We start from the raw sequence: 11,948 nt of genomic DNA, 5'->3' as shown, positions 1-11,948 counted from the left end.
TTTCGTTCTCGTTCGTCGTTTGAGGGATCAGATCCGGGATCTTATTACTTGGGTTCCCCTAACCTTTCTCAATATTTTATATTCCTTTTATGATCCTCTCTTATAATCCTTAAATTTAAATCCTTTTTATCATGTTACCTTATACTCAATTCTTTCGGTATCTGGTGGAATTTCGGGAAAAAAACAAAGTGTCCGGATTCGAATTCTAACGACCTTTATATACACTCATTTACTTTATGGAATACTAATACGATCTTAGAATTTCCATAACAGTACTCCTATATAGCGCGGTCTGATAATTTTCCTTAATCAGCATCATCAGCAAAAGTTACTATTCAACAGTGTTTCAAAAATTTCAAAAATTGGGGTTATTACAGGGTTCCTCCTGATGCTGCATCGAGCATAGGTCTAGACTGAGCGCCCAAACCATTGTAGAAACAATTTATAATCATCCAATCAGGCATGCCATGGTGTAGGCACTTCCTTAGCATCTCCTTATATCGATCCCAAGCCTCACAGAAAGATTCTCCAGTTTGCTGAGCAAACTGAGTAAGAGCATTCCTGATTGCAGCAGTCTTCGCCATAGGAAAGAATTTAGTGAGAAACTTTTAAGCAAGATCCTCCCATTTGGTGATAGACCCTGGTGGTAGAGAATGTAACCAGCACTTTGCTTTATCCCTCAGAGAGAATGAGAAGAGTCGCAGCTTGATAGCATCTTCAGTCACCCCATTGAACTTGAAACTATCGCAGATCTCGATGAAATCCCTAATGTGCATGTTGGGGTCTTCCGTAGGAGAACCCCCAAACTGAACTGAGTTCTGTATCATCTGAATCGTGCTCGACTTGATCTCAAAAGTTTTAGCCGAGATGGCTGGTCTGATGATGCTTGACTGAATATCATTGATCTTAGGCTGAGAATAGTCCATCAGAGCCTTAGGATTTTCTGCTTGATCTCCCATCACTACTAGAGTTGGTTCCTCGACTTTCTCTTCTTCTTCTACCTTCTCTTTGTCCTCAAAAACTTCCCTTCGAAACACTACAGCTTCTTCCTCGGCTTGATCCAGATTTCTCTTACGAGTCCATGAACGCGTATACATACACACTCGCTAGAGTACCTGAAATATGACAAATAAAAAGAGTAGGTAAGTAACAATGTTCGAATCAATGAACTTTAATGATCACTGATGATAAACAAATAAACTAAAAGTTAACACCGTATCCCCGGCAACGGCGCCAAAAACTTGTTAGTCGCTAAACACGCGCTAAAATTCACGCAAGTATACGCATTCGCAAGTAATATAGAATTATTTCTAGTTCGTTCCCACAGGGACATGCTTAGATTGACTTTGTGATTTATGCACCTATGTAACAATGATATAGCTATTATTCAATGCTAAGACGAATAACAATTTGGGTTTTGATTATACTACGATTAACTAATGAGAATTATACTAGGGAACATTAACTAAAGAGAGTAAACAGAGTTGAATAATATATGACACAAACATGGGATTCTAACTTCATTAAGTACTTCATTCAATAGTCTTTTCGTTCTTAACCTTAGCATGTAATGGTGATTACACTAATCTGATAACACGAACCTGATAAACGCCAACTTTCGTTGTACGAGTACAATACTACCAGACATCCACAAAAGATTGAAGCTGAATAGACACCAATTATACTGAGACCCTATATCTCTATAGAATTTGACAACATAACGGTTTAATGCACAAGTTATCTATCGTGATTACATAGGGCAAGTAAGATAGTTAAAATTACCTACAAATCATGCATAACAATAACACATGATCCTATGCTAGCATGGTAAGTTCTAAATCCTTATATTCATTGTCGCTTCATTAAGAATTAACACACTATCTTATAAGTTCACGACACTCATAAGACGAATAAGCACAACCAATACTAGGATATTATACAATCACCACACACTAAGGCATCGAAACAAATCAACTAAAGAAATCCATAAATAAATCCGCTAGAACCCCACGATAATGATTAGCCCATAATCGGACTCATCATCAACGTGGGTTCCGATAAAGCATGGTATAATAAACGTAGTCTTTATAAACAAATAATAAACCAAGTACGAAACACAAGTAAAAGTTCAAGAATAAGAAAACTAGCATCCAACGTTACAACTTAAACAAAGAATCACAAGAATAAACTATATCTTCTTCGCCTTGGTTGAATAGTGCTCTACGGTCTTCTTCACTCCTTTTACTTAGCTTTTGTACGTCTCTCCTTATGAAAAACATCTTTATTTATGTATATATATGTTGTAGAATTGACCAAGGATTCAAACTCTCAAAATCCTAATAGAAACAGAATTCTGCTACCCCGACCTGGCGCGGCCGCGCGCTTGACCTGTGCGGGCGCGCTGCGTTTCTGCTCTTTGGGCGCGGCCTCGCGCTTGACCAGCGCGGCCGCGCCGTCCTTCTGCATAAAATTCTGACTTCTTCTTTCGCCTTACTGATTTGAGTCGGTCTTTTCACAAGCCTTTATTCCAACACCATCCAAACACCAAATTAGCACTACAACCATGCTAATTTACCTTATTACCTGGAAAATGCCTGTAATGCAAAAACACTACAAAAACATGTAAAAAAACCCAACAACTTGAGTACAAATACACCAATTTAAAGCTTTACGGAGCGTAATAAAGTGTCATAAATACCACTCAACACATCCCATATCTCTTCTGCTTTTTTACATCCAATAACCCTATTGGACATAACACTATCAAGACTGATGTGCAAGATGTGTCTAACTTTTGCATCCTTCATAATAGATGAAAGATCTTCAGGAGAATAGTCCTTCTTATCTTTTTCAATCATATGTTAGGCCTTTAATCAACTATAGAGGGGGTGTATACAGTTAATACAATCTATTCGAAAATGCTTCAACAGAATCAACAGTTTTTATATTAACTGATAAAAACTTATTACAAACGTACTCTCTCAAAAGGATGAACAATTATCCTTGAGAGCTGCTAGGTTATGCGAAAGATATAACAATGTCATAATGCATATAGCATGAACATAATCTGTGCTTTATATAGAGCACAACTCTATATAGCTTATCTACTATTTTTATTATTATCCTTGAGAGCTTCTAGGTTATGCGAAAGATATAACAATGTCGCAATGCATATAGCATGAACATAATATGTTCTTTATATATAGCACAGCTACACAATGTATAAGGAATCCTATTTTATCAATAACAAGGATACCTATACAATACTTCTGAGATAAAGTCCTTCACCGCCTTGAGTTCCTGTTTCCTTTTCCTTATCGAAGATCAACTGATGTGACAAATACTGATTTCATCCTCCTTTAACATTATCATCCCTCGATATCATCATCCATCGATATCATCATCCGTTGACATCATTATCCGTTAATATAAGTTCTGAAGTGAACTTCTGATAGTTTCTGCTTTATATCATCAATTGCTCCTAACAATCTCCCCCAACTTGTTCATTATGGAAATATGGACAAGTTCCAATTGATGATGTCAAAACTATCTAAATGCAGGAATCAAGTATGCACATTCAATCTTACTTTAGTGAATATCAGACTTTAATCTTCATTGTGAACTGCTTCTTTAACTTGAGCAATGTCAGAGGTTAACTTTAATTCATCAGCCCAGTTACTTCCATAAAATCCTCCTTCTTTGGTGAGCTTGGCTGATTTCTTCTTCTTCACATTTTTCCTCAGTGTCATTAGCTTGAACTACTGTATAGATTGGATCTATTAGTGTTTGAGATTTAGATTCTTTAGATACTGATTTCTTCTTTGCAATAGCTTTGGCTTTAGGCATTGAAATCTTTGACTTTTCTTCCATCTTCTCTTTTCCCTTAAGCTTCTTGTCAGTAGTTCCAATAACTTGTGATCTGAGAGATCTTTCATCTTATGCCTGACTGATTTCCCTTATAACTATACCTCTGGTTGGTCTGTTAGAAGGATCATCTTCATAAAGTACTTAAGAAATAACAGCAATATCAGCATTTGCTGTCTTCATGGAATTCTTGAAGTCTTCCTCCATTTGCCTTAGATGTTCAAGATCAACTCCAAGATTTTCTTTTGTAAATATTCTTCTACTCACCTCAGGGTCAAATAATTGAATCTTTGGATCCTTGTGGAACAGAGTTGTCTTTTTCCTTTAACTTTCAGAGTTTGAAGATATTGACTTGCTTCAGCACCAGCTTCTATCTCTAGAATACCTTGGTCTTTATCAGCAGCAGTTGTTACTTGTGAATATTGTTGCATTTTAGTAGTCACAGTCAAATCTTCTACTCTTCTTTCATTCCTCTTACTCTCTCCACCTTGTCTAGACTGAAATCTAGTGATTTTTTTTATGAACCACTAACTCCAACTAGCTCTTCACCTCTTCTCCTTTTACTATCATTATCTCCCTTCTTATTACCTCCATCAGGATTTTCATTATCAATATTTATAAATGTCAGCTGCTTGCATTTAGATTTAACAATTTTCTCCCCCTTTTGGCATAATTATCAAACAGTAAAGAAAGAATCAGCTCCATTAAATTCTGTACTTTTGTAAGTTGATCAGACATTTGAGTTTGTTTAGCTTCCAATCTAGCTTGATTAACTTCAATTGCAGTTTGCCTGACAACTATTGGTGAAATTTGTTTCTGAATTTCCAGATGAGTAGTTAGCTTTGAAGTAATCAATGATTCTTTGATCTGATTAATTTGAGTAATAGCTGCTTCATGAGCTGTGTGTAAGGATCTGACAACTAAAGTTGATGCTTTTAAATGATTCAGCATATCAGGATTTATAATCTTTTATTCTGCTTTTTCCAGATGTGCAATAGCTTGTGTTCTGGAAATAGGATATGTATCATCTTTCCAATGAGCATTCCAGAGATTATCGAAATAATCCTGCTTCTTCTTAGCATCTAACTCTTTCATTTTCTGCTGTGTCTCACATGCATAGTCATATCTTCAGGGAAGAAAAGATCATCCTCAGGATCTAAAAGAGCATTAGAAATATTAGCTTCTTCACAATCATTAGATTCTTCAATAGCAACTGGATTTTGCACTAATTGTTGAACTTCATCACCAGCTTCAGCATGTAGAATAGAATTAGAAATCGGTGCAGTATATGATCCAGTAGCTTCAGAAGCTTCCACACCTCCAGTAGTTAACTCCACATCTTCAAGTATTGTAGATAAATGAATTGGAGCTTCAAAATTAACTTCCAGGACACCAGTTCCTGTAGAATGCTGTGGTGATTCTGAAATGGATGAAACTTTATGAATGGACTGTTGTGCTACTACATCTTCAGCAACAACAAGGATTTTCTCGGGTGATGATAAAGTAGAGTAAATGGACTATTTTCAACAAAAATAGGGATTGTCTCATGTGGTGGAATAGTAGAATGTATGGACTGCAAGAAAGTATTTGTACTTAGACTTGCAGGGAGATTAATAGCCCTTGATACATCAGAGTTTACTTGAGGTTCAACAGACTATTATTCAGCATCTGTTTTTGTAGAACTCTGAGTACCTTGTGAATCTGAAGATGCAGATTCCGTGTGAACTTTCAGTTGTGATACTGATAAAATATCAGTAGAAAGTTGAGACAGATGAACTCTGCCTTCAGTATCAATAATAAGAGTCACTACAGCAGGATTAAGGCTTGCATTGCAACTTTGATGCAATGGTTCTTGTGTGGCTAGAGAATCAGGAGTTGCTGGATGACTTTGACAACCAGGTTCTTGTGTACTCTTCTCCATAATTGCAGTAACAGACTCTTGAGCAGTTTCAATCAGAGGCTCTTGTTCTTCAATATCAGTTGCACCACTTTGAGGTGCATGTTCTTGTGGGATTGGATCAGGAGATGTAGCTATTGTACCTCTTTGAGATACAGGTTCTTGTGTGCCTTATCCAGTAAAAAGTCCTTTTTCTTACAGCCTCTTGACACTAGCTTCTACTTTCTCATGAGAGACTTCCCTCGCTCTTTTGTGATATTGCATGATCGGAGTTTCATACAGTTCTACAAGCGCCTCAGCAGTAGACTGGATGTCAGAATTTGGATTTGATGCACTCTGTTACGCCTCAGAAATTTCCTGTTTAAGCTGGAGCAAGTGCTGATTATAGTAGGCTTTGACCAATCTTCTTTTCTTTGGTCTGGGATTTGCATTAGTATCAGCAGCTGTGTCTTTTTCAGTTGATGGAACAACTGGTCTTGGAGAAAAATCAGACGAAAGGTTTGTAAATCTGGAAGATAAGGTAGCATTGTCCTCATCTGAATTTGATTCTAATCCAGCAAGTACAAGTTTCCTCCTTACAATTTCTGAAGGTTTTAAATAATGAGGAACTTGAGATGCTTCATCTTTTGACTTAGCTACAGCTGGATTTGTACTCTTTTTGCCAAATCTTTCTTTCTTTTTATAACAAGTTTCTTTTGAGAGACACCTGAAGTGGCTTATGTTTGAGATTGTTCTGGTGGTTGAGTTTGTGTTTGGATTTGTGTTTGAGTTGTTGTGCTGAGGTGAGCTATAGGAGGTTTCCAATGGTGATTTCCTGCAGCTTAGCACTCTGGCTGTTAAGCAAGCCAAAAATCTCAAGAAGCCTTGCTAAAAGCAAGTTTCTTGCAACTAGTGGTAACCTCAAAGGAGCTAAATTCAACCGCTTCTCATCTTGTGAAATTAAGTCAGAAAAAGTCTTTTTTGTCAACTTAAACACTAACACTATTTGATTAAAGGGGATAGGGATATCAGGAAAACAAACATTGAAAATCAACTGACAGAATCTAGCATAATATACTATATTTCTATCACCATTTATCCTACCACTAATAAAATACATAACTACTCTACCATAATCATAATGTGAACCATGAATTAGAGAGTACCCTATATGTTGTGTCATAATAGGCAAGGCATCAAAATTCGAAGATTTATTGTTGAAGGCATTTGTGATGTAATCAAAGAAAAAATCCATTCTTTCCTTAGCCCATTCCTTTTTAATTTACCAAGGTTCTTCAAATCCTTGTCATATCCAATCTCATTAAAGAATCTCCTCATCTCAATATCACCTATCAGTCTTGAGTAGGAAACTGTAATGCATCCCTTATAGTTTGAGGAGTTAATATCCTTATTGTCTTGTCAAATTCAAATACAAGGCTTGAAGATCCATTAGCTCCCCCATCATCAAATACTCCAGTCCTCCAGATAGCAAGCACCTGGTCACCAGAAATTGTGGGTGGAGCTGTGAGAGCAAACCCAATCTCGCTGGATCTAAGAAAGTCCTGAAAAATGTGAAAATCAACTTTCACGATGTTGTTAGTCAGGATAGCTGAATAGTTGTTAGTCACAAACTTTGCACCACCATAATCAAATGGTTTATAAGCAGCAAGTGAAGTCATGGTTAATTTTTTAAGAAAGATTTACGAACATTATTTTGGGTTTCAGAGTTTACGACTTTGAGAAGGGTAAAGTAGCAGAGATAAGATAATGAAAATAAGTAAAGTATTATCTAAAATCAAAAATTGATTTTATACAACACTTTTCTCCACTAATTTAGTCACATTCAGTTTAATAGGACACGTGGCAATATACGATTGACTTTAAAAGTAATCATGTAAACGTGTGTTACTGTATGCACAGTTTCTGAGAATAAAGTTATGCATTAAACGAACGTGCTCCAAATCCTTACCCAGTGTGTAAACATCTGTAACCAAAAAAATTACCCATCTGTGGAGAACTTCAACCTTGTAATTACAATACTGACTAAAATAATATCTTCATAAAAATAGCCAATCAAAGTTTGACCATTATCAGCATGTAATCACAACTATCAGGATTTATCAACTACTGACATAAACTATTAGTCAAAGCAAGTTTAACTAATAACAGAGCATGTAAGCATAATCAGTAGTTCACCATAAAGTTTTCATATAAGATCATTTAGCACAATTTGCATGTTATTATGGTATCAACATTTAACACAATAATCAGTATCTAACAAGTATTAACACATAATAAGATACCATGCTTCAAAAAAATCAGCAGACTTAATTATCAGAGTTTGAGAATTGTCCTGATATCATTCCCAATTCATTCACCAATCTTGTGAATGTAGCTTCACAGAGAGGTTTGGTGAATATATCTTCTACTTGATGATCAGTTAAAACAAAGACCAATTTCACTGTACCTACTTCCACATGTTCCCTTATGAAATGGTACCTGATGCTGATGTGTTTAGTCATTAAATGTTGCACTGAATTTCTTGTCATTGCAATGGCACTTTGATTATCACAATATATAGGAATAGAAGAATAGTCTAACCTATAATCCAGTAGCTGATTCTTCATCCATAGAATCTGAGCACAACAGCTTCATGTAGCAATGTATTCTGCTTCTGCAGTTGATGTGGAAATTGACTTTTGTTTCTTGCTATACCAAGAAACCAATCTGCCACCAAGAAATTGGCAGCTTCCAGAAGTGCTTTTCCTGTCTATTTTGCATCATGCAAAATCAGCATCTAAATATCCAATTAGCTTAAAGTCGGAATCTCTAGGATACCATAATCCCAGATTCATGGTGCCTTTGATATACTTAAAAAAAATCACAACTAATAGATGAAGTTCTCTCGGATCAGCTTAGAACCTTGCACAGAGACAGGTAGCATACATGATATCAGGTTTACTAGCAGTCAGATATAGGAGTGAGCCAATCATAACTATGTAGTTAGTTATATCTACTGAAAAACCACTATTTAAGTCTAACTTGGTTGCAGTGGCCATGGGAGTTGATGCAGTTGAGCAGTCTTGCATTCCAAATCTTTTGAGTAAATTCCTGGTGTATTTGGATTGATTTATGAAGATCCCTTCATCAGTCTGTTAAACTTGTAACCCCAGAAAATAACTCAATTCTCCCATCATACTCATTTGATACCAGGACTGCATTAGCTTTGCAAATCTCTCATAGAGTTTATCATTAGTAGATCCAAAAATGATATCATCAACATATATATGTACTAATAACAAGTCCTTACCATGGTATTTATAAAAAAGAGTTTTATCAATTGTACCTCTTGTAAAACGACTCTATAGCATAAATAGAGCAAGTGTTTCATACCAGGCTCTTGGAGCTTGCTTCAGTACATAGAGTGCTTTATCCAGTAAGTAGACATGATCTGGATACTTTGGATCAATGAACCCTGAAGGCTATTTAACATAAACTTCCTCTTCAAGTTCTTTAAAAATGCACTCTTCACATCCATTTGGAACACCTTAAACTTCTTGTGAGCAACATAGGCAAGAAAGATTTTAATTGCCTCAGGCCTTGCAACTGGAGCATATGTCTCATCATAATCAATGCCTTCTTGTTGTGAGCAACCCTTTGCAACCAGTCTTGCTTTATTCTTTGTGATAATGCCCTCACTGTCATTTTTGTTTCTGAACACCCACTTTCTGTCAACTACATATATGTTCTTTAGTCTTGGCACAAGAGTCTAAACTTTGTTCCTTTCAAATTCGTTGAGTTCCTCTTGCATAGTTGTGACCCATTCAGCATCTTGCAAAGCTTCTTCAACCTTCTTAGGTTCAGTTTGAGATAGAAAAGAATTGTGTGACTTAAATCTCTGTTATTTCTTTGATTAGTACCACTATTGTTTCCTGATTCTCCCCCTGAATCAGTGTTCCCATTTTTATCAGTATTTGACTCATCAAAATTTGAGGAAGATGAGTCTGATGATCTTTCTACTGATGTTTCTTGAGTTGAATCACTTGTAGTAGTCTCTGGATTTGAGTCATGTTGCTCCCCCTCAACATATGCTTCAGTGTTAGAAGAATTTCCACTGTTTTGTGGAACCTCAGAGCTTTGAGTGATATCAGGATTTACTGTATCAGAGTCAAGACTTAAAAGTTCAGTATAAGGTACTTCATTTTCAAATCTCAATTTGGCATGGTCATCTGCATCTTCTAGACCTGTTATCTTCTTGTCATCAAAAGATATACGTATAGATTCCATGATTGTTCTTGTTCTCAGATTGTAAACTCTAAAGGCTTTTGTGGACAATTGATATCCCACAAAAATTCGTTCATCAACTTTCAGATCAAACTTGGTCAGCTGCTCCGGATGAGTTTTGAGAACAAAACACTTACAACCAAAAATAAGAAAATACTTCAAAATTGGATTCTTTCCCTTCACCATCTCAAAGGGTGTTTTTCCATGCTTGTTAATCAATGTTGCATTTTGTGTAAAGCAAGCAGTTTGCACAGCCTCAGCCCAGAAGTAGGTAGGCAATCTTGCTTCTTCTAGCATGGTTCTTGTAGCTTCTATCAGAGTTCTATTCTTTCTTTTAACGATTCCATTTTGTTGTGGAGTTCCAGGAGAAGAAAACTCTTGTTTTATCCCCTTGAGTTTGCAGAACTCTTCCATAGAGTTATTCTTGAATTCAGTTCCATTATCACTTCTGATGATCTTCACTTTGTATGTTGATCCTTTTTCCAGCTCCTTCACATGATCAAGAAGAATGGATGGAGATTCATCCTTGGTATGGAGGATATACACCCATGTGTATCTTGTATATTCATCAATAATTACAAATGTGTACCTCTTATTGGCAGTTGACATAACATTCATTGGACCAAAGAAATCAACATGAAGTAGATGATATGGTTCAAGAATGCAGGATTCAGTTTTACCCTTGAAAGATATTTTCCTTTGCTTGGATTTCTGGCATGAATCACATAAGCCATCAGGAGTAAACACTGTATTGGGCAATCCTCTTACAAGATCTTTCCTCACAAGTTCATTGATATTGTTGAAGTTGAGGTGAGAAAGGCTTTTATGCCAGTTCCAGCTGTCATCCACAGATGCTCTACTCAGTAGACAAACTTCTGAATTATCAATTCTTGTGGAGATCTTGGCTTCATATAAACTATCATGTCTTACACCAGTCAATGTAATGTTGCCATCAGACTTACTAACAATTTCATAATGCTCCTCATAAAAATTGACATGGTAACCTCTGTCACAGATTTGACTCACATTGATCAGATTATGCTTGAGTCCTGCAACTAGAGCTACATTTTCAATGATGACATTTCCAATTTTGATTTTGCCATATCCCAAGATTTTTCCTAAGTTGTCATCTTTATAAGAAACGCTTGGGTCAGCCTTTTCCCCAAATTCTGATAGCAAGGATTTATAACCAGTCATATGTCCTAAGCATCCACTGTCCAAGACTAGAGCATTCCTCATGTCACCATGCAATCAGTAATTTGAATTAGTTAGTGTTTTTAGGGACCCAGACTTTCTTGGATCCTTTGGCCTCTTTAAGTTTGTTACCATATGTAGCAGAAGGCTTTATATCAGAGTTTATGTTAACATTCTTAATATCAATATTTATACATGCAGAAACAGATTTTGCTTTAACTAAAGAGGGTTTCAATTTATAAAAATCATAATACAAATTGTGATACTCTTTACATGTATAAATAGAGTGCCAAATACTGCCACAATGAAAACCAAGGTTTCTGTGGTTTATATCTAACTGTTCTATTCCTAAACTCTGATTTGGAAGGAATAGCATTTATTTCTTTATTCTTCCTGTAAGAATTAGCAAAATGATTAGTACTACCACAGTTTGAACAAGCCTTTCAAGGTGCATTAGGAGGAGTCATATAATTTCCATTCTTATTAACACCTACCTTGCCATTCCTATTTTTCCTAGACTTTTTCCTCTTGTCTTTCATGTGTAAGTCCTTTAGCTTTTGCTTAAGCTGTTTCTGAGTCATTGAACCAATATTTACTGACTTTGTGTGAACTTGTTCACTCTTCTCAATAATTAAGTTTGATCTAGGTGTTGAGGTTTTACCTTCCTCATGGATTGACTTAACAGTATTAACACTAGGATTAAACTTAATGGTCTTTATTTGAACCTTGT

General features: G+C 36.1%; 1 non-coding gene across 1 annotated transcript; it reads left to right on the top strand.

Annotated features, from left to right (window-relative positions):
• Positions 1–462: 462 nt before the first annotated feature.
• LOC141723103 (small nucleolar RNA R71) lies at positions 463–569 on the top strand. Its single transcript, XR_012576095.1, has one exon. It is a non-coding gene; the product is annotated as a small nucleolar RNA R71 (small nucleolar RNA).
• The last annotated feature ends 11,379 nt before the right edge of the window (positions 570–11,948 follow it).

Source organism: Apium graveolens, chromosome 4, assembly GCF_009905375.1.
Source record: "Apium graveolens cultivar Ventura chromosome 4, ASM990537v1, whole genome shotgun sequence".
Classification (NCBI taxonomy): Eukaryota; Viridiplantae; Streptophyta; class Magnoliopsida; order Apiales; family Apiaceae; genus Apium; species Apium graveolens.
The sequence above is the reverse complement of the archived record's forward strand: the minus strand, read 5'-3'. Positions and strand labels throughout refer to the sequence as shown.